Genomic DNA, 21,130 nt, shown 5'->3' on the forward strand with positions numbered 1-21,130 from the left:
AGTATGTCAAGCCTATAAAATGGCTGTATAGCATCTTTTCCCACATACTGTTCTTGCTGCCGCCTCTGATCACACTCTAACGTGGGTCAGTTATGCTTGTTGGCCCCCCGAGAGGCGATATCAAAAACAAAACTACAGATCTGGCTACTTCTACTTTCTTTCTTCACACCTCCACGAATGTCCTGCTGAAGGACCCAACTTAGGAAACAATGACAGCCAATCACAGAGCATCTGTAAAGTGCTGTTTATGGGGACCTATTTCCAACAAGGTGGAAGATGGATAGAGATTGCCTCCATGTATACTGACCTGAATTTGCGAGGTAACAGTTTATTATGAAATTAAATTTCCAATAGCTAATAGGGGATAAAGAGTTTTAGGTAAATTTACCCATTATATGCAAAGTTATTTGGGAAACTGTTCCTAACTTTGGTTTCTGTCAGTGGGAGAGACACGTGCTTTCTAATGAATTTCTTATAATACTTATATCCTTATATGGACTTTTTGTGCTCCAATCAATTTCTCCCCCCACCCCGTCTCCCTGAAATTGTATGTCAGGTATTGGCTTCAGAGAAATGCCAATATTGTTGTCAATTTTAATCCATGAAATAAAGAGGTAATTATCAAATAAAATATTCAAATTGTTCGATAAGCATGACAAATCATTTGCAATACAGTTAATAACTTTTGCAGTTGGTTCTGTTATTACAATATAGCCAATGAGATGAAAATAATTAAAACTTAGAGAAGATTTTCTTTGATTTTTTTTTTGCCTCACAGAAGAAATTTTTCTATTCTTTTTTACCTCACAAAACAAAAAACATGTGCTCTGTGGAGGTCTATTGTCCCTGACACCCTTAGGAAATAGGCCCACATTAAGTATATTTAGAAACTTAAGTTAACTAAATTCAGTCATCAAATTTTTCTCACATATTTTAATAATTGTTTTAGTTAGGGTCTCCACTGATAGCACGACTGTCAGAAACTAAGGGGAGAAAGGGTTTCTCAGAGCTCACACATCTTAATCACAGTTGATCATTGAAGAAAGTCAGGGCAGAAACTCAAAGCAAGAACCAGGAAGCAGGAGCTGAAGCAGAGGCCATGGAGGATCCCTGTTGACTTACTTGCTCCTCATAGTTTGCTCAACATGCTTTTTCATACCACTTGGCAACACCAGGCCAGGGGCAGAACCACCTTCAGGAAGCTGGGTCTTTCTCAAATTATCCCTCAGTCAAGAAGATGCCTTACAGACTGGCCTGCTGGCCAATTGCATGAAGGCATTTTCTCAATTAAGATTCTTTTTTCCCAATGATCTTAGCTCATGTCAAGTTGACAAATGGTAGCTGACCTAATACTCATTTAAATGTTTGTATTAAATGTCAAAATCACCACTGAACCTCAGCATCCCCTCAGAGAGAGCTATGCAGGCCTTGGGTATTGCAAAGAGCAGTCTGAGCACTCCTCTCAGTGCTTGGTTCCTATGAAACACCTGTTTCTTCCTCATCGGTATCCAGGGAGCCCCTGCAACTATGTGGAACAGGGCAGGAAAGAACATAACTAATTTACTCACGATCACTAGCGCTTCCGTGAAGCGTAATCTTAACAGTGCCAACCGACTCTACAGTCTGAACCTGTCTCTCCTATAGCATGCCTATCTACATGTTTCTGTTCTGTGGTGAGAGACTGTCAGTGGTGAAACAGTGTGAACAGCCCAGGTCTACTGAACTAGGAGCTCCTAGTGCTAGAGATGTCTCCATCTCATGATCAACCCCTGCTGCAGCCTCAGTAAAGCCATGCCAGGAGTCAGGAGGAGGAACATGTGAATACTGTTTCCTAACCTTGCTGCCTAAGCTTCTGAAGTCAAGCACATTGCCAGAGCACCAATGTAGCACCAGAGCTCACCTACTTTCTCATGGGTTCAGCTGTGTATGTCTGAACGAGCTGTTTAACTCTGGCTTTTCATCTGGCCTTTAAGCTTCTAATTGTTTTGAGGCATTACCTTGTGCTTTTTCCATGAGCCATCAATGCAAATCATATTGACAACTGAATTAAACGTCCATACTGATAACAACCCCTCTGTTGGCTGCTATAGATTTCATTTTTGAGAAGTGCCGTCAGGCTGAAGAGATGGCTCAGCCATTAAAGATAGAAGAGAAACCAAAAATAGAAGAGAAGTGCCATCAGCTTGGCCCTCTGCAGCTTATCAGTGCTTGGGTAGCTACTGAATCCCTTGACTCTCATGACAGACCAGTGAGGGATGGGCTCATCCTTGCTCTTTCCAAAGATCATGACTGCTGTGGCCTGCTCGAGTTCAGATTACTGATGGAAAGCGAGGGATATGAGACTCGATGTGTGTTCTTCAAATCCAGACCCCGAGTGTCTCTCGGCTGCTTTGTTCTCGCATCCTCACAGATAAGTAGAGGATCTCAGGAGCAGCCATTGCTTTTGAAGTATGCCCCTAACCTACCCGGGCTCTCATGTTACATCCCTTTCTAGATTGCCTCAGATGCTCTTTTCAGAATAGAAGGCGGTAGCTTTGTCTTGGCAGAAGTAAGGCCAAAAAAAGAAATGAGAACTGTGCAGGACTTCAGTGTGACCAATTTGTCTTTTCTTCTTTCTCGGAGAGTAAAGAAGGACCCCTATCATTGGGGCAATTTTTAGGGACAAAGCAATAAAACCTCCTGGGATTCCCAAGTTGCTTGCAGTACTCTGCCTCAGAAACAATAGAGAAGGTAATAATAGGTTGGAGAAAATGACACCTTGGGGGTGGGGATTTGCAGCACTGGGATAATTTCCCAAAATACAATCAGCTGCTGTCTGCACCAATGAAAGGAGTTTTTAGCGTGGCTCAGATCTATAGGACGGCATTCTTAAACAAATGGTCCGAAAGGAATGATGGTGGCGATGGCGGCAGACTCAAGGTTCCACCGTGGCTGCTTTAGGTTTGGTCCGAAATGATTCAGAAGCATGCAAGTAGAAAAAGGACAATGGAAAGGAAAGGTGAAGAGCAAAGATAAGAATGACTCATAAATTGAAAGATGCTATTTTTTTTCTTTTGTGGAATAACGCATTCAGCAAAGAAACAAATTCATCCTCAAGGGCGCTGACAGAGCGCTGTGCTTTAGGTCCTGCAAATGGAAACTTCAGGAAGAATATGGCCAAAGTGCTTAGCAAAGAGGTTCACCTTTTAGTCTTTTAAAAATTTCCAAGTATGGAAGCTGGGGGTGACTCTGGAAATGCATTCTTAGAAGTATAAACAAGAGAACATTAAAAAATAATCTGGGTAAGCAGACAGCATGATTTCTCTGCCCACCACCCCACCCCACCCCACAGACAAGAGGAAAGAGAAGAAGAGCAAAGTCCACAAACTGAACACAGACCCATTTTTCTGCATTGGTTTTGTTGTATGCCGTGCTGACAGAGTGGTTTTGATAGCGGGGTGATGGGAGGGAGGGGGCCTGAAAAAGTTAATGAGTTCTGTAACAAACTGATAGCATTTGGAGGTAACAGCTCTGGCATTAAGGAATCTTCTATTTTCTAAGTTCGTCTAAGTATACATAGATGACAAGTTGCCCTGAAGCAAAATTGTGAAGTGGGAGAGCAATGGCTTTAGGGCCTTATGAGTCTGTCAATCACCAGATGAGCCCTGAATTTCTCCGTAAATGTAGCTTGCTGGGGAAGGCAGGAACACGGGGCATCTGCTGCCTACCCTCAAGATGTCTAGAGTTCAGTCAGAAAGGCTCAGGATGGTCTACCCAGCAAGGTAAAACTGTAGTCTAACTAGCACCATAAATCCTCAAGAAAGGTTCTTAAAGTAATGCCAATAGCAAACACTCCACAGCGTTTAGTGTGTTGCAAGGCAGCTTCTATAAACTTTGTGATCTTACTTTCTTTCATCCTTAAAAACAATCCTGTGAGGTAGGTTTTTTTTTTTTCGTAATGACCTTACTTTTTATAACTTAAAAACTTCCAACATGGCAGTAAATAGTCGCTTCAGAGTGAGAGCTATAAAATAGTAACAGAGGGCCTGAGCTCTGAGATTTTGTGTGTGTTGTGCCTTGTCATAAATAAACGTGGTGATAAATACAGTAGGGATTCTGACTCCCTGTTGTGGCCCTGGTCTAAGGTCCTCAGACCCTAACAAGAGCCTGTGGAGGATGCCCGGCATGTCCTTTTTAAGCCATTTGCATGGTAGAAATCACTGAACTTCTTTCCGCCAAAACAATCTGATGGAGTCAAAATTAAAATTAAGGTGCCTTTACTACTAGTCAGAACTTCCATCTCTGGGGGTGGGCAAGTAAGGGGCATAAGATTGTAGTCCACAAACACAGCCCTAGCCTGGGTATACTCCTGTTCAGTAGCATAACCAAGAACTTTGTTGTAAGTCAGACAGCAACGGCAACTCCAGGAGAGCCAAGACACTCTCCTCTTCAACTCCTCCCAGATCCTCTCCGCTTTCCTACCCTCCCAGCTCCACGCCCTTTCTTTCTCTTTTTAGAAAACCAGTGAGCAAACCAAACCAACAAGCCAGAATTTATAACAAAAAGAAAAGAAACCCATAAGAAACACGTATGCACACATACACACATACATCACTTAAAATCACAAAAACAGAAACCACCATAATATAGAAGCAAAATCCCAGTGTATTGTCTAAACGAAACAATACAACCTGATACAAAATTTGTATAAACAAATGTCACTTTCATTTTGTGTTGGTCACTGCTTCATGGTGCTTTGTAAACTTTTTGTTGTGAGATAATGTTAGGCTTATAGATACATTAACAGATCAGCACAGAAAAAAAAAAATCCCAGATAGAAAATCCCAGCTAGTTCCCCCAAAGTGACCTCCTGTTGCAGCTCATATTATCATGCCTTAGAGGTGACACTGGCACACTGTTACTCGCTCTGTTTTATGTGCACCTCACCACATTTTGTCCATCAATAACCCCATTTCCATTCCAGAATCTAATCCAGGATCCTGCACTGAGTTCTCATTGTTGCTGGGTCTGTGCTAATCTGTGACAATCCCACACCATTTTCTTTCCTCTTTTGACCTGGGCACATTTCAAGAATATCACACATTAATTTTACATGAGGTCTCACTAGTTTTATAGTCTGAGTTTTGCTTGGTGTTTTCTCATGTTATCTGTTTCTGGGTAAGAAATTTACAGAGGAAGTCAATTTTTTTTCTCATTGAATCAGATCAGCCATTCAAAGTGCTGGCTGATGTTGCAAGTTTTAGGGGCAAACCAATTATAAAAACAAGCAGAAATCCTTGCTGCCGTCGGCTGTGTGTTATTCTTAGCAGAGAGAGGTGACAAATACAATACAAATATACAGTGAGCAAAACTGACAGGGGAATGGTAGATGGTCAGCTCCCTTTGGAAGGTGACTTTCATCAGATGTACAGGAAGTGGCAGCCATTACTCCCAGCTGTTCACCCTTCAGAACATGCTCGAACTCCTCCTCCAGACTTCCTTCTTTCTTGGTGAGCTCATGTGACTTGTCCTGGCCACAAGCACTGAGAATGTTGTCTGTTGATTTTCCATGAGTATCAAGCAGTCTCTACAGTCACACAGCTTAACTAAATGCACAAGCTATGTGCCCACTAGCTTTGTTCCAACTGAGAGTCCATAACTGTAGCTATGGCTGTCTGGGTGAACACAAACCTGAGCAAGTTGAATATTTCTCCATAGAGAAAAAGAGAAGAAATACAGTTCATGATTAAAAAAAAATAACACCATAGCAACATGTAGTTTTGTAACATGTAAGGGCATTGCCTTATGAATTAAGGAGAGAGTGGAGTCAGCACACTGGCCAGGTCTCCAGACTTATGATCCCAGTTTGAAGGATAACCAGGCCAGGGTGTACCTGATTGTGTGTTGTCACAGTCGTTGGAAGATTTGCAAGTTTCATGAGTGATTGTTTTCTTCTCATTGACAATTTGTCTATGGACAAGTATTTAGTGTTCTGCCAAAAATTCTGACTGTCCCAAAACTTCTAACAACACAAACTCAGGCTTATCCTTTTAGGTCACTCGCCAGACATGGTGTTGGTGTGTGATGGGTCTATTTACATTTGATCCTGCTTATGTCTTGCTCTGCCCAAAGTCCAGATCTTTCTACTTCATACCCTAAGCTTCATTTCTTAACCCCATCTTGTTGAATTCCCATTTTTCACTTGGTAGTGTCACTATATTTTCTTGGCTCCAAGTTGTAAAGATTTCAGATTCAGTTGGCTGGCTATCCCTTTTAGACATGTGGTTACCATCATTGGGAACAGTACACTCTTATGCAGTGTGAACTGGTCTGTGAATCCAACAGCCATAGACACAGTAACACAATAATGCAATAAAATTATATTGTCAAAGAGTATTATTAGCACTGTTGCTTTCTCGGTGGTTTCGATCCTATGATCTTCTTCCTCAGCATTTATTTAATGTAGAGCACAGTCCTGGACAGGAACACAGTTGTCATGGTTAGGGACATATAAGGAGAATCACGTATGTGGGACATTTTGGTCAACCACAACAATAAGCCAGAGAACAAAGGTACTAGCTGTTGCAACTTGAGAAATGAAACCGGGGATGGCATTTTGAGCTACATCAGTAGAAGCCAAGGGCTGGGGGAACCTCCTAAGACCAAAAAGACTTAGACTATGAAGGTAGTTCTCAATATCTGTGATAGAAACCTGACACTTAGCAGGATCCAAGACTAGACTAAACAGAATTCTCAAGAGATAAACCATAGAGAACAGTTTGGCTTGAACTAAAGAACGGGCCTGTTTTATGTCCTTCCAGCTCAAGTCATAAAAATTTACGTAACCAGGGATTTTTGTCTTCTAAGTCCTTGTAGCAAAATAGCACAGTGCCCACACATATCACGTGACTGAAAAATATGCCTTGTACTCATCTCCGTCAGCTTCATGCTTCTTAGTCCTATATAAGCTCCACTTAGGTGGAATCTCAGGGGAAAGAAGGGAGAGTTTTATAAAGTCATCTTCTGTAAATGCCACAGTAGCTAGAATGCAGTTGAAGAGGTTGTAAGTGTTCAATAAGTATGTATTGATGAATTCTGGGTTTGCTTAATACAAAAACAGTCTAAACAGCCTGCTAGACACTGAAGAACGTAAATACATCTTTTCTTCAAAGTATAGGAAAAGAAAAAAATCACAAGCAGTTAAATGTACGAATAGGCATAAACAGAAATGCTGACCATGGGTGATGAGATAGCTCAGCAGATAGCCTGCTCCACAGGCCTGATGACCCGTGTATGCTATGGAACATACTGGAAGGAGAGAACTGACTCCACAATGTTGTCGTCTGACTTCCAAATGTGCACCATGGTAGATGAGTTCCTACATATACGTCATGCACAACACACACATATACACATTTGCCTTTCTCTAGAAATGTTGCCAACTAATAATAATGGTATGCAATGTAAAAGAGATCCAAATTTATCTCTGAATCCTGATCGACACATGCTATAATAATACTCTGCAACCATTGTGGGCCATTGTTTAATAAATAGTTGGAGCCAAATGATATAAGATTTTTGTCTTATCTGAAACAAAAAGTAATAGTCTTTCACTAGAGTCATCCAGTCTTCTCAGGAAGAAAGTACTCCCTGGTTCGCTTTTTCAGAAGACTGAAGCCCCCACTGCCCTTGAGTTTCCTTGCTGGATTAGGAATAAATAATATATATCATCATATGACTTCCAGTTCTGCCATTTATCAGTTGTACAGTCTTGGACAAATGACCATACTTTATGGATCTAAGAAGCCAGGAATTGAACAATACATCCTAAATTCAGTTATGTTAAAATATAAAAGAACAAAAGGCCAACATCAATTGTAAAATGCCATCAATTTGAAATGGACACATCCACTCTAGAATGTTGAAATATTAAAATTATTTGGTCTGAAATCTATAAAACATATAGCTTTTTTTCCCTCTAAGACTTAGTTCCTACCAAATAGGGTAGTTTTAAGGTAAATATGAAAACATAAATAATACAAATAAAATTTACACAAGCCATCCAAAATGTAAAGAGATAGAGAAGTTCCCCTGTTTTCATAGTCTTTTTTCCAAAATGCCCCTTTTTGGCCTTCTCTAGATTTAACATTTATATCAGTGTTTTAACATTTGTATATATATTTAACATTTGTATTAGTGTTTTAAACATAGCTAATGCTGCCACCCTTCAATACAGTGGCTCATGTTGTGGTAATCCCCAACAGTAGCAATTTTTGTTGCTACTTCATAACTGTAATTTTGCTACTGTTTTGAACTATAATGTAAATATCTGATGTGCAGGTTGTTTTATATGTGACCCCCATGTTAGGGTTATTCGATTCTTCAAAGGGACCATACCCACACGGTGAGAATGACTGATTATATGAACATTTACTGATCCATAATCTCCCAACAATGCAGTCTCATCTTGCTCACCCTGCTGTCTCCATGACAGACTGGTTTCCTATCCAGGAAGCCTCAATCTATGAGGTCATACATATGGTCAGGGTGTTCCCTTGAACCCTTTAATTTTTAATAACTATTGTGATTCTGTAGTTTAATGAACAGATAGTAATTTGCAAAGTACATTTTTCAGGAGCAGTCCCTTGATACCCAGACCCATTGAGCTGAATTGATGAATTCTTTGTAGAATATATAGCATAATCCCTGGTATTTATTTATTGTTTCATTGTTGAACATGGTGAACATTATACAAAATGCCCATTATCATAGAGTGTCTCATTTCTAACACTAGTATCATTTGAGGTCAGAGAATTTTGCTTCGTGGACTTGTCTGTGCACTGTCTGATGTAGGGTCCTACCTACTTGATGTTGTCATTTATTGTTCATGCATTAAAACTTTTACTGTTGCCTTGACAAAACACCCTGAAAAACATATCTTATGGGAGAAAGAGTTTATTTTGGCTCATAGTTTAAGGGTTCATGTGGCTGGTCACATTGTGCCAGTGTTAAGAAAGCAGACAGTGATAAATACGATAAATACTGGAGTTCAGATCACTTTTTTTATTCTGTCAGTGATCTCAGCCTTTGAGATAGATGGGATGCTGTCTGTAGCCATCCTGCTCAATTAATACAGTCTGAATAATACTCCCTCAGGCATGCCCAAAAGCATGTCCCCTACATAATTCTAGATACTCTCAAGTTAACAGTCAATATAAACCATCACAGTCCCCAAACATGTCAAATATTCCTAGAACAGGCCAAACTGCCAGAATTGAAAACCCTCTGTATACTATCTGTGTTTCAGAGGCAGAGATTCCAACTATGATTTTGTCAGGTACATGGCTTAGGCAAGAAATAACCCATCCCCAGGTTCACTATGATCAGCAACAGGATCAGAGATTACAAAGCAATGTGCCGATATTAGCATTCCTGCGAGGGACAATGAGATGCTCAGTTCACTTAACAGACAGCAAGATTGCTACGTGACATTTGCCATGGTGCACCCACTGTATGGGATAAACATTTTATTCTACATCATCTCACCATAATCTCCCCAAACAGATAACACAGGTGCCCATTTTATAAACAGGAAATAAATACAGATTTAGAATAAAGAATTAGATAAAAGCAACATAGGGTGAATACTACAGCTGACTCCAGAAACTGTCCCTGTTAGTGGATCCAGTGGGCTGTCAGTTGGGGCTCTTTAGCTCCTCAGTAAGCATCTGTTGGCCATTCTATGATCCTGATACTGTATGGACATCAAGTTACAAAATTTACGAGACTAATAACAGTAACATATGTCTTAAGACATTAAGACATATTAAGATAATGGTGAAGATGCAATAGAAAGTTTCTGAAATTTTTCACAGTATTTTCCAGTCAAAATAAGTCACTTGAAACACTTCAGACAAACTCATGGGCAAAAGGTGGGGTTTGCTTACACTGGTCAGGCTCCATGCATAGATCCCTGAGAGTTCTCACTCGAAGAATGAAATGTGTCAAATTCCCTTTTTTTTTGCTGTCAACCTGTTAGAAAGTATGCAGGATCGTGCTGTTTCCCTTTAAAACTGCTTTTGAATCAACTGGATGTGGTTTCTACATTATACACTCTTGAGTTTGTGGAAGAAAATAAAACATCCATAGTTTACTTCTACCTGGCTCCATGAACAGGTAGAGCAGTTGTACAAAAACAGATCTATCCTTTAACCAGGAGAGTCAGTTTCCTTTATGATTCGTACTTGAAGCAACTCTCAACTTTCAAGGAGCCTCCTACTTCAGCAAAATGTTAATGGAGCCTACACTTCTGAACTAACTTGTGCAAGGCAGGGGTGTGTGTGTGTGTGTGTGTAAGAAAGAGACAGACAGAGATAGACCCATATAGAGAAGTGTTTTGTGTCCATGTATACACACACACGTGAAGGCTAGAGATTGATATTAGGAATCTTCCGGTATTGCTCTTCACATGTTTGAGACAGGGTCTCTGTGACCCACCAATTGGCTCTACTAGCTAGACAGCAAACTCCAGGGATCATCCTGTCTCTCCCTTTCCTCCAAGTGCTCTAGTTACAGATGTATAGGACCATTTACTTGGGAGTCAGTGATCCACACACAGGCTGATGCCACAACCAAAAAAGAAGCACACACACACACACACACACACACACACACACACACACAAAGGCCTCTAGACATTGCTAAGTAACCTAATTGAGAACGATGGATGCAGATGCAACTGACCCATTATGCATGCTGCATGTTTACTTACTCAAGCCAGGAAACCAAACTCTTAAGAAAGAAAACATGTTCAGGAGCACATGGCTCTTGGGGACACAGAAAAGATTTGAAAGGCACTTTCCAGACATCACTGCTTCTCTCTGTGGATGCCCACATTCGGAATGACAGGAATCACAAACAAGAGTAAAAACTGCAGCCCCAGGAAGGTTAGACAGTGGGGAGAAGGAGCCTCAGTGCAGACAGTGATCTCAAAGAGATGGGTCCCCTCCCCATCTTTAGAGGCATAGAAGTGTTCTGAAGAGTCACAAGTAGGCCAGGATAAGAGAGCTGAAGCACAGCTGGGGAATACCATTTGCATCACCACACAGGGCTCTCCTACTCCAACAGCCTCAGTTTGCAGTATCGTACCCCATCCCAGACACTACTATCCTTTTAAGGTAACATTCTCCAGTCTTGAAAGATAAGCACTTTCTTTCTATATGATTGTTTCCAGTTGAATTCTTCTGCCGCATAACCCTCCTGGGAAGTGTCTGTCATTGGTTTTCCTCCCCAGAACACTAAGCAAGCATGCTATGTCACAAATTGCAAAGAGAAGTCAAGTGCAGGGAAGTAGTGCTTGTCCTGCATGACCTGGATATTTGGCCTCTGCCTCTTCCCATTGCTTAACAATCCCCAAGAGGAGAACCTGGGAGACACAGTTCTCCCCCCTCACCTCACCAGCCCCCAGTGTGCCAGAAAGCCAGCCTCGGGTATTCCTGTGCCTTTATTTCCACATCACTTCTGCCCCACCCCTCCACTCTGGGAAGAATTCTTGCAAAGGCTTGTCAGTCTTTCACGGAGTGTTCCAGCCTCTCTGCATCCTGCTTCCCCCAACTCGCACAGTCTCCATGGCAAACACACTATTCAGCTTCTCCGTGGTCCTGTCCCAAACATCAGTCTAAACAGTCATCCTGTGTCTGTCAAAATACTGACAGCACTTCTCCCTGCTCCGAGAGCATCAGATCCCATCTGTAACACAGGCTTCCAGGTTTATTTTGCCTATCACTTCTCAACACTTGCTATTTAAATTCCAAATCACTGTTCTGGAGTTTCACAGTGTCCCTGCTATTCTTGGAGTTTACTAGCTGCATCTTCCACCCAGACACCTTATTGATATGCTGCTAGTATCATGTGTGCACACACATGCATCCCATGCATACATATGCACATGCAAAAACATTAATGTTTCAGGGCAAATCGTCACCGCCATACATACCAGACAAGTTTATTGTTGGTCTGCAAATTACAGGAACAAGGATGTAGTTAAGATCATCCATGTTTTCAGATACCATGCTAATTGTTGGAAGCAAAGAAGCAAAATAAGATATGGAATAAATTTAGACTTTTTTGTTTGTTTGTTCAAGCCTTTTCCAATCAAATTTAATTATGTGACTCTGTTAGTTGAAACAAGAGAATGGTTGTCACTATTCTTTCTCCTCTCTTAGATGCTGGGGTAGGGAATTCAACAATACTTCTTGAAAAACAAAACACGCTAAATGTAACTGTATTAGTAGACACAAAGCTAGTTGGTAGTTAGGAAGATGAAGCAATCCTCCCTGTGACAGGTGCAGGACTCCCTTCCAGAAGGTGAAAACTACCTGCTAGTGTTTGACTTCTAAGTCAAACAATACTGACATGTAATGGAAAATAAATAAACCAAAGGGCAAATGGACCAGAGGTCATGTGTTCATTGGAGCAACAAGAGCTTGGCTCTGGGCTGCCTCTCCTCCCCGATATGGCATTTGCTTGATGGTTTCTTCTCTCCCATGCAGCTACTGTTCTAACTTGGCTCGAATCTTTGTTTCCCTGAATCCGTTCCTGGAAGCCTGAATTTCCACATCATTGTGTCTCCATTCACCGTGTTATGGGGATCCATGTGTCAAGGGGTTGACCCCACTGTCCTAATGCAGACTCAATGACCTGCTGAACCATTGCTCCTTATGCCTGGCTCCAGAAGTAGTGACCACATCAGCAGAAAATCCACATGAAAGCTTTTAGTCAGAACTGGCTTGGAATAGCACACGGGGACCTCTATAAGCACAGGCAGACCCAGCATCTGGGGGAGCTTCTGTTAGAGGATCGGGTGATGCTCAAGAGTTAGTTGTATGCTACTTTATGCCTTTAAGTTCGTTTCTCCATCTGAAGGTGTCAAAGGCCAACTCCCATCTAGTTGGTCCAACTTAGAACCTGGGCAATGATATCTTTAAAAATTTCCCCCAGCAACCTACAGTATACAATAAATTCCACAAGCTGGAGTGATTCTTCTATCTTAGTGATTTCCTAGTTACACCAAGGAGCTGACTGCCAGAACACTGCTTTCCATGCATTTGTAGATGTCAAGTAGGCTTCTAAGATTTATTTTTCCCCAAGGTTTCTAGAAAATGCTCTAGTTCTCACTTGGGGCCTTTCACGAACCTGTGTTACCATGGCACACACTTAGCTAATCCCTCTTCACCATGAATCATTCTCTTCACCTCCGTTCTACATGAACGTCAGCGAATGTTCTGAGATGCTTGGATGTGGTGATAGTGTTGCATTTGAAATGTGACTGCTGCGGACTGAGGCCTCCTCATTCATGCTGTTTAGTATAATGTCTACACATGTATAAAGCTCCCCCTGTAATATAATCCATCTCCTTTATTAAAGCAACATGTTCCAATTCTTAGGATCAATAATATTAGTCACGAACAAGCCATGTTACTCTTGTTTTATCGAAGATGAAGACTGAGGAAGGTTCTAGGTATTGCTTTCATTTACCTCAAACCTATAGCATGCCCTCACAGATGCTGAGGAACTGGAGGAATTTCCTTTGCCATTCATGGACCTAGTGCACTCTTAACTCTCTCTCACCCTTCTCTCTCATGTTTGCTCCATTCTGTGTGTTAGGGTCTATGATATGAAAATGCTCAGAAATATGGAAACTATGGAGGGGCTGTGGGAATATGGCAGGCATTCAAGGACTTTGGCTTTCAAATAGGAACTTGTGAAAGCAGGTGGCAGATTTATGTTCACATCCTAAATGGGCCACCCAGTCCCGGTGTGAAAGCAGGGTGACAATCAAATACATCACTGTTCCTAGCAGCTACCTGAGTATACTCGTTACCCAGTGGAAATGGACCAGGCCTGTTCATTAAAAGTCCTTTCTCCTATAGAAAGTCATTTGAACACTGTCTCATTTAAAATAAACCAACCAATCCCATAGAGACTTAAAAAAAAATACCTTTCTCCCAATAGCCTTTGTAAAGTGTTGTGTGTTTCTCATTTGCCCATGTCTAGGCTATCATGATGAAGTACAACTAACTATTCCTGCTCAGAAAAGGGAGCTGTTTTCTTGTAGGGAGAATTACCCGCTAACATAAATTAGGAAGAGGGAGAATGTGGTAGATATTTTAGGATACAGCAGCTTGAATGAATAGCATATTGATGATCACTATGTGACCTCAGAGAAACCAACAGGCTAATTCACTTGAAACAGGAGTCTAGGGCCATGTGACAAGCAGTAGGCCATTGCCCCACAGGAAGAGAGGGTTGATCAGAACAGGAGCAGTCACAGGGATGGGAAAGGAAGTGGTCCCAGCACTTGCTCTCTGGAGCTTGACTCTCAAATTTTGACTTTGGGATTAAGGGAAGGAAGCTGATATTATGGAGTGGCCACAGGGACCCAGGGATTCTGCTTAATTCTGCCTTGTTTTGTCTCTGTCTCTTTCACTACTCTAAGATTTTCACCTTTCCTCATTCTGTTGTCCTCTGGGTTCTCATCCATACTTCCTTCTTATCACCTAGGCAAGACTTACTCTACTGGGCCGTTAGGTCATCTGCCTTCTCTGATTTTTTTCCTTAATCACACTCTTCACTAATATTCTACTGCTTTGACGCAAGACATTGTGGGTAAAATATTGTGTTTTCCAGTCATCCAGGAGCTACACCAGTCCAGCTAGTCCTGGACATCCTTGACCCTAGGAACTATTGAAAACCGTCAATGCTGTCTTTCACCGTCCTAAGTTCTCAGGGACTGCGGTCCAGTGAAAATCTCCATTCTCTCTTGGCCAATGGCTTTGAGCCACCTGCTTCAGTGTGGCATGCATTTCTTTCTCTATAGACAGGTAGTGTAGAAGAGTAACTACCTCACATTCAGGAATACTTTGTTCATGGATAGAATTTCTGTCTTCTTGTAACATTACTCAAATTAAATCATTACTGTCAAAGTCAGAGGTAAGACCTGGAGAAGTTGAGCAGTTCACTGCAGGGCCTGATGAGCTGCTTACACTGAGACACAGAAATACAGACCCCAAGGGCATTGCCATCCTGGTTGACAAAATGGAGAGAGCCAATGAGTTCATGATAAGCAGCTCTGACAAGCCGCAGCTACTAAGATCCCATCTGCAGCTGATTGCCCCTCCTCCCATCAACCTTTAGAAGTTTCCTCCGCACTATTTTAAGCCCACACTGTTAGGAGAAAGTCAGACTACATTTCTCAGGAGGTTTCTTGGAGGCTTTGTGTGATTATGTTTTTGGAAGCTGTGCTGGGAGCAGTCACTGCTGAGACAGGCTGGGGTATACGGCGAAGAGTGGGGAGGGGTGAAGTTGAGGAATTCCTTTGCTTTTGTCTAGTGTGGTGAAAAGAGTCTCAGCTGGAGTCTTGGGAGATACAGACTCTTCTCCCAGTCTGCAGCTAACTGGCAATGAAAATGGCCAACCCATACTGTCCAATAGCCTAATGTGGTCAATTCCAAATGAGGTACCAAAGTTAAACACATGATGGGCTTCAAAGACCTGGCATAAGAATGTCACATACCACGCTAGCAATATTCATATGGACACTGCTCCAATGGTAATATGCAATTTTGATATATTAGGTTATATAAAGTTTTAACCCAATTAAAATATTTAAGTTAAACTATTAATAGTTAATTGTATAATTATTTAATGATATTAACTATTATCAATTTAATCTATGTGGTTTGCTTCATTAGTATATCCTCTTAAAAATTTAGAGTTCTGCCTGTATTTGACATTATATTTCTAATGGGACAACACTACCATTGACAAACACACAAAGCTGCACAAATTTTGAGAGCTGGGCTCTTCAAAGACCGTCTTCAGCAAGCAGGAATTTCCTTGCATGGGCTCTCTTCTCCAAGATTCACTTTTTCCTTGGGTACTTTTAAAATGGTTTCTGGCATCACTGATGAGTGTTAAAAACAAAAGAGAGGAAAGGGAGGTGTGGTGAGGTTAGGGCCATGGCTCAATTAGTAAACTGCTTGCTGCATAAGCATGAATACACGTGTTTGATCCCAGCGCCAAGGTAAAAAGTTGGGCGTATTGGTGTGATCACCCAAAGGGTAAGTACCAACTCAAAGTAAAAGACCCTCTCTCGAAAAACAGAAAAGATAGCTTATAGACTAATACCCATGGTTGTCATCTGCCCACTGCATGTGTGTGTGTGTGCGCGCACATGCGCGCGTGCACACACACACACGCATACATGCACGTGTGCACATGTACCATTGTTAAGAAATGAAAGGAGATCAGAGGGAGCATATAGGAGAGGGTAAAGAAGTAAATATGATCAAAGTACGTTACATACATGTATAGAGATGTCAAAATGAAGACCATTATTTTATACAACTAATTGTACTAATAAAATATATGAACATTAAAGAGAACACTGGACCACTGATATGGCTCAGTGGATCATACAGCCCATGCAGATGGCATGCTGGATTCCCAGGACACACACAGTGGAAAGAGAAAACCAGCTCCCTCAAGTTGTTCTTTAACCTCCGTGTGCATTCCATAGCAGGCAAGTCACACCCAGGCACCCAAACAAAAAATAATGTAATAAAATGTAATGAAGAATAAGGAGAACTCAGAACATGTGCCATGTGGGTCCTGTATTGGCATCCATGTGTTATACAGACACTCAGAAAAGATGATTCTGTCCTTAAGCAGTTAGGGGATATGACTTGAAGATACAATCTAATAACCAGCCACATGAAATCTTGTGTGATTAACTGCCAGATTAATCTTTTTCACAATTTAGTGTGCGCAAAACTTTAACAAACCCAGAGTGCTTCTTTGGGATACTATTACAAATGCGAGACCATAAAATCAGAAACAAAGATGAGACCGCCATTTTTATTTCTCCCATAAATAATTGCATAATTGTGGGAATGAGAGGTGAGTAGGCGTAAGCTAATGGTATTGTTGGGGACACAATGTTCCTTTTGGGCCATTAGCTTTTCCTCTGAGCATGTTTCCTCTACCCTGTCACCAGCAATATTTGGAAATTTAGATAGTGATGCACATTGCTCTTATTAGGTCATTTTCTAACCCTCATTTAGGAGAGGCTAGAGATGATGTGAGCAGTCTTGGAGACAATGGGGTATTGTGTTAGAAAATACTAGCAGCAAAGGGTAGTAAAGGAAAGAGTCGGTCAGTCCTCGCAGAGAGAAAGGGAAAATGGCCAAACCCCTCTGGACTGGGGACCTTCCCAGCTAGCTTTACGCACTTCCTACTGCCCTGTCTAAGAACAAATGCTCCTTCAGCCAATATGGTCATAGCTCCTCAAGCTTATGTAGGCTCTGCGATGACAAACCAACTGAACTGTCATTGTGCTATTCTTGATTCTTGAAAGAAAAACAAAACCAAGAAGAATCTTTTGGAGAAAAACCACAAACTGGCCCAAATCCCTTTTCTCCTTTTACTTTCTCCTCCTCAATAATTCAGAAAATAACATCTCAGAAGCTCCCATCTTGGCCTATGTGATGTTTTTAAATCCTTCTAAATGGCTAAGAAGGTAATGCTTTGGAGTCATTTTCTGTGCGCAGCCCTCCCTTTCCTGGCAGAGACAGTATGCACAGTCTATTAGAGCATTTTTTCCTTCATATAATGGCACCAATTAAATTACCTTGCAGCCCGACCTTAATCTGGCAGGAATGATTATTCCATGAAACAGTTAGAGCTCTAATTGACATGAAGTGCCTGCAAAATATGTCTTTTGCAGCAACCCCTGTCAAAGTCACATTGATATGCTAATCCCTATAGCTGGCAGAATCACTTCATAAAGAGAGACATTGAAAATTGAATTATTTCAATTTCAGTACCTAGGAATCTAGTGATCTGTCTGTATATGTAACTAAGTAGGTGCAATACTTTATATGGGTAAACAGCTGTACTAGAGTGTTGCCATGGTAACTGCTTGACTCATGGCAGTTGTGTTAGTGATGAAGTCATTAGCAGTGTGAAATGTACTTTGAGGTTGTCAAGTGTAACACTCCAGGAATATTTCATCAGTATTAGTGGAGCCTTTTCATTTGCATAATTTAGGCTTTTACACATGATCTCATTATGGTACAAGAAAGGGGTGGGTCGTGGGGCAATTGTACCTGGCCTGGATGAATCTCCATTATGTCATTTGATTATTATTCTTTTCCTTTAAGTAGATTTTCCCAAATAAATCTTATGGGAAATTGATAGCTTCTTTGGAACAATGATGCTGAAACCCAGTTATGATGGGACAGGCCAGACTGGCCAGATGTTACCCACACAGCTGGAAACTGATGGAGAAGAGTATTGGGGCTCTTTAGATGTGCCGGGTGTCTTGTTGATCATATGAGCTAGCAAATAGACCTTTGAGGTCAGACGCTCATTCAGGGAAGTGCTACTTGAAAATGTGTCCCCAGTGGGTCCTTAGTGATCTTTGTGATCATCGGCTATGCAAGAATTTCAGGTCCAAAGCAAGCTTTGTCGTTTTTCTCCCCCACCCACTCTAACATGACTCAACTGCCAATATATGCCCTCAAGATTCGGTTCTGAATGACGTCTGGCTGTGCCACAAAATCAGAGCACCCTGGGCCAGAGCAAGATTTGAAGATGAGAAATCATTAGAGCAAGCTGGCTGGCCAGCTGAGCTGAAACAGACAACCCAATGTTCATCAAGAGACCCTGCCTGAATGTAGGAGATGGGCAGTGGTGAGGGAAGTGCCTGCTGGCAACTCGTGCACACGGGCATCCATACATGTGTGAACACACATGTTAGGAAATGGAGAGAAGACAAGGAAGATCCTGCTGGCAACTCAGGCATACATGCTCCCATACACGTCTGAACACACATGTTAGGAGGTGGAGAGCAGCCAAGAAAGATCCTTCTAGCAACCCAGACAGACATGCTCCCACACATGTGTGAACATGTGTGCTAGAGCACACACATATGTATCAAAATAAATTTAAGAAGAATTCTAAAGCTATTTAGGCAGCAATTTGAGCATCAGGGTAAGCAGACACTTTGCACATCTTGATGCACTTACGTGGGCGTTTACATGAGTTTCAAACCACACCTCAGTGTCCAGCCAGGTGTCCTTTTCTCTCCTTTCATTCGTTCATCCATTTTTATTGAGTTTTTAATAACTTTCATTTTAGGAAGTGTTCTAAGTGCCAGGGATAAAGATAAAAGAACAAAATGGGCAAAGCCTTATTTTTGTGATGTTCAATTTAATAGAATATATATTAAAATATATGTGTACAATTTCAAGAACCAAAAACAAAGAAAGAGAACAAGAGGTTCTTCCTTATGTGGGTGGGAGGGGGCAGGAAGGTTCAAAGAGAACTGAGAGAGGAGAAGAAGGTCAACAAAAGGAGAAGAGGAAGAATTGTATTTCACACAGGAGACAATTTTGACCTTTTGTCTAGGTGAGTTTTCTGGTACCAAGGAATTTAAACCCAGTGGTCAAGATCAAGGGAAGAATTAGCTCCAAGTCTCACCCTGACAGGAAGAAGGTGCCAACTGAAAAGAGTCATTGTGCTTACTATAGGATGAGCGCCACCTTCACAGGATGAGGACCTTCAAATTCTCCAAGGACATAAATATGGGCCAAATCACAGAGAATCATACACTTTCACTTCCGCTTATTCTTTCTGAGGGAACACATACATACACATTCATCATCTACACATATACTTAAATATTAATGCAGATATATATATATATACATTTGGTGAGATTGTGCAACATATATATAGTATTCACACATGCAAATATGTGAGTGTGTGTGGATGTGTGTGTGTCCTCCCTTAGTAATCTACAGGGGGCTTGTTAAAGAACCTCCGTATAAACCAACATTTGAGGATGGTCAAGTTCCTTATATAAAAGGAAGCAGTGTTTACAAATAATCTCTGTATATCATCCTGTATATTATAAATAATTTCTGGAGTATTTATGCTTGATATAATGTAAGTTCTATGCAAGCAATGCTTATAGTATATCACTTGGGAAATAATGACAAGAAAAAATAGTTTTACATATTCACTATAGATAGAGTTTGTATGTATGTATATGTACAACAACTAGGCTTTAGGTTTTATTCAAGAAAATTAGTTCTAGGCTATGTACAGGTAAGGTCTGAACGAATTTGCCTTTCTTCCCTTAATTTCTAGGTACAGTTTCTTTCCAAAGCAAATGTGTTGCATTTTGCTGAGTTTTGTCAACACACACTGTAAATTGCTATTATTTTTCACTAATATATTGCTGTTCAGGCTGGAGAGACGGTTCTGTGGTTAAGTGTTTGCAGAACAAGAGTGAGGACTTGAATACCGATTCCAGAAACCATGTAAATGCCAGCTGGCCATTGTGGCCCACCTGTAATTCCAGGCTCAGAAGACAAAGATCTGCAATCCCCACAGTAAGGTAGCTAGGAAAATAAGCCATATCTGTGAGCCCTGGTTTAATTAGGAGACTCTGCCTCATTGAATAAGATGGAAGAGAGATTGGGTATGATTCTTTACATCAACCCCAAGCCTCGGCATGTGCATGCACACATTTTTACACACATGTGCCCAAAGACATTTACATGCATGTGCTCGGGCACACCCTCAACAACAAAAAGGAAAAGAAAACATAACTATGTTTATTTTTTTTTAATTGTGGGACTTGTAAATGCACAAATAGCTATTATTTGCTTTGTGTTCTCTCAATTGAGTTTCATGCTCTACAAACCCTATGAAACTTTCTGAAGAAGTGTATGAAAGATAACTAGCATGCAGTTAGCAGGCACTAACCCATGCAGTTCTCATGTTACTGCTACTGAACTGTGCTGTTCTTCTGCATGAAGGTTTTGCAGATTTAATAGTTACGACCTGAAAATGATTCCTTAGGCCAAAAACATTTGATGATATAACACCTTTGCAGAACTACCCAGTGCGTGTCAACATCTTAAAAACTTAGAATCCTGATTTAAAAATTAGACTAACCTGGGGCTGGGTCCTAAGGCCTAAGGGGAAAATCTAACACAAAGTACACCCCTAACTTCTTATCTTTATTGTCATGGTCAGTGCATATCTCAACCCTAGGCCACTCATGTACCGGTAGAGGTCC

This window comes from Chionomys nivalis, chromosome 14, assembly GCF_950005125.1.
Source record: "Chionomys nivalis chromosome 14, mChiNiv1.1, whole genome shotgun sequence".
Taxonomy (NCBI): domain Eukaryota; kingdom Metazoa; phylum Chordata; class Mammalia; order Rodentia; family Cricetidae; genus Chionomys; species Chionomys nivalis.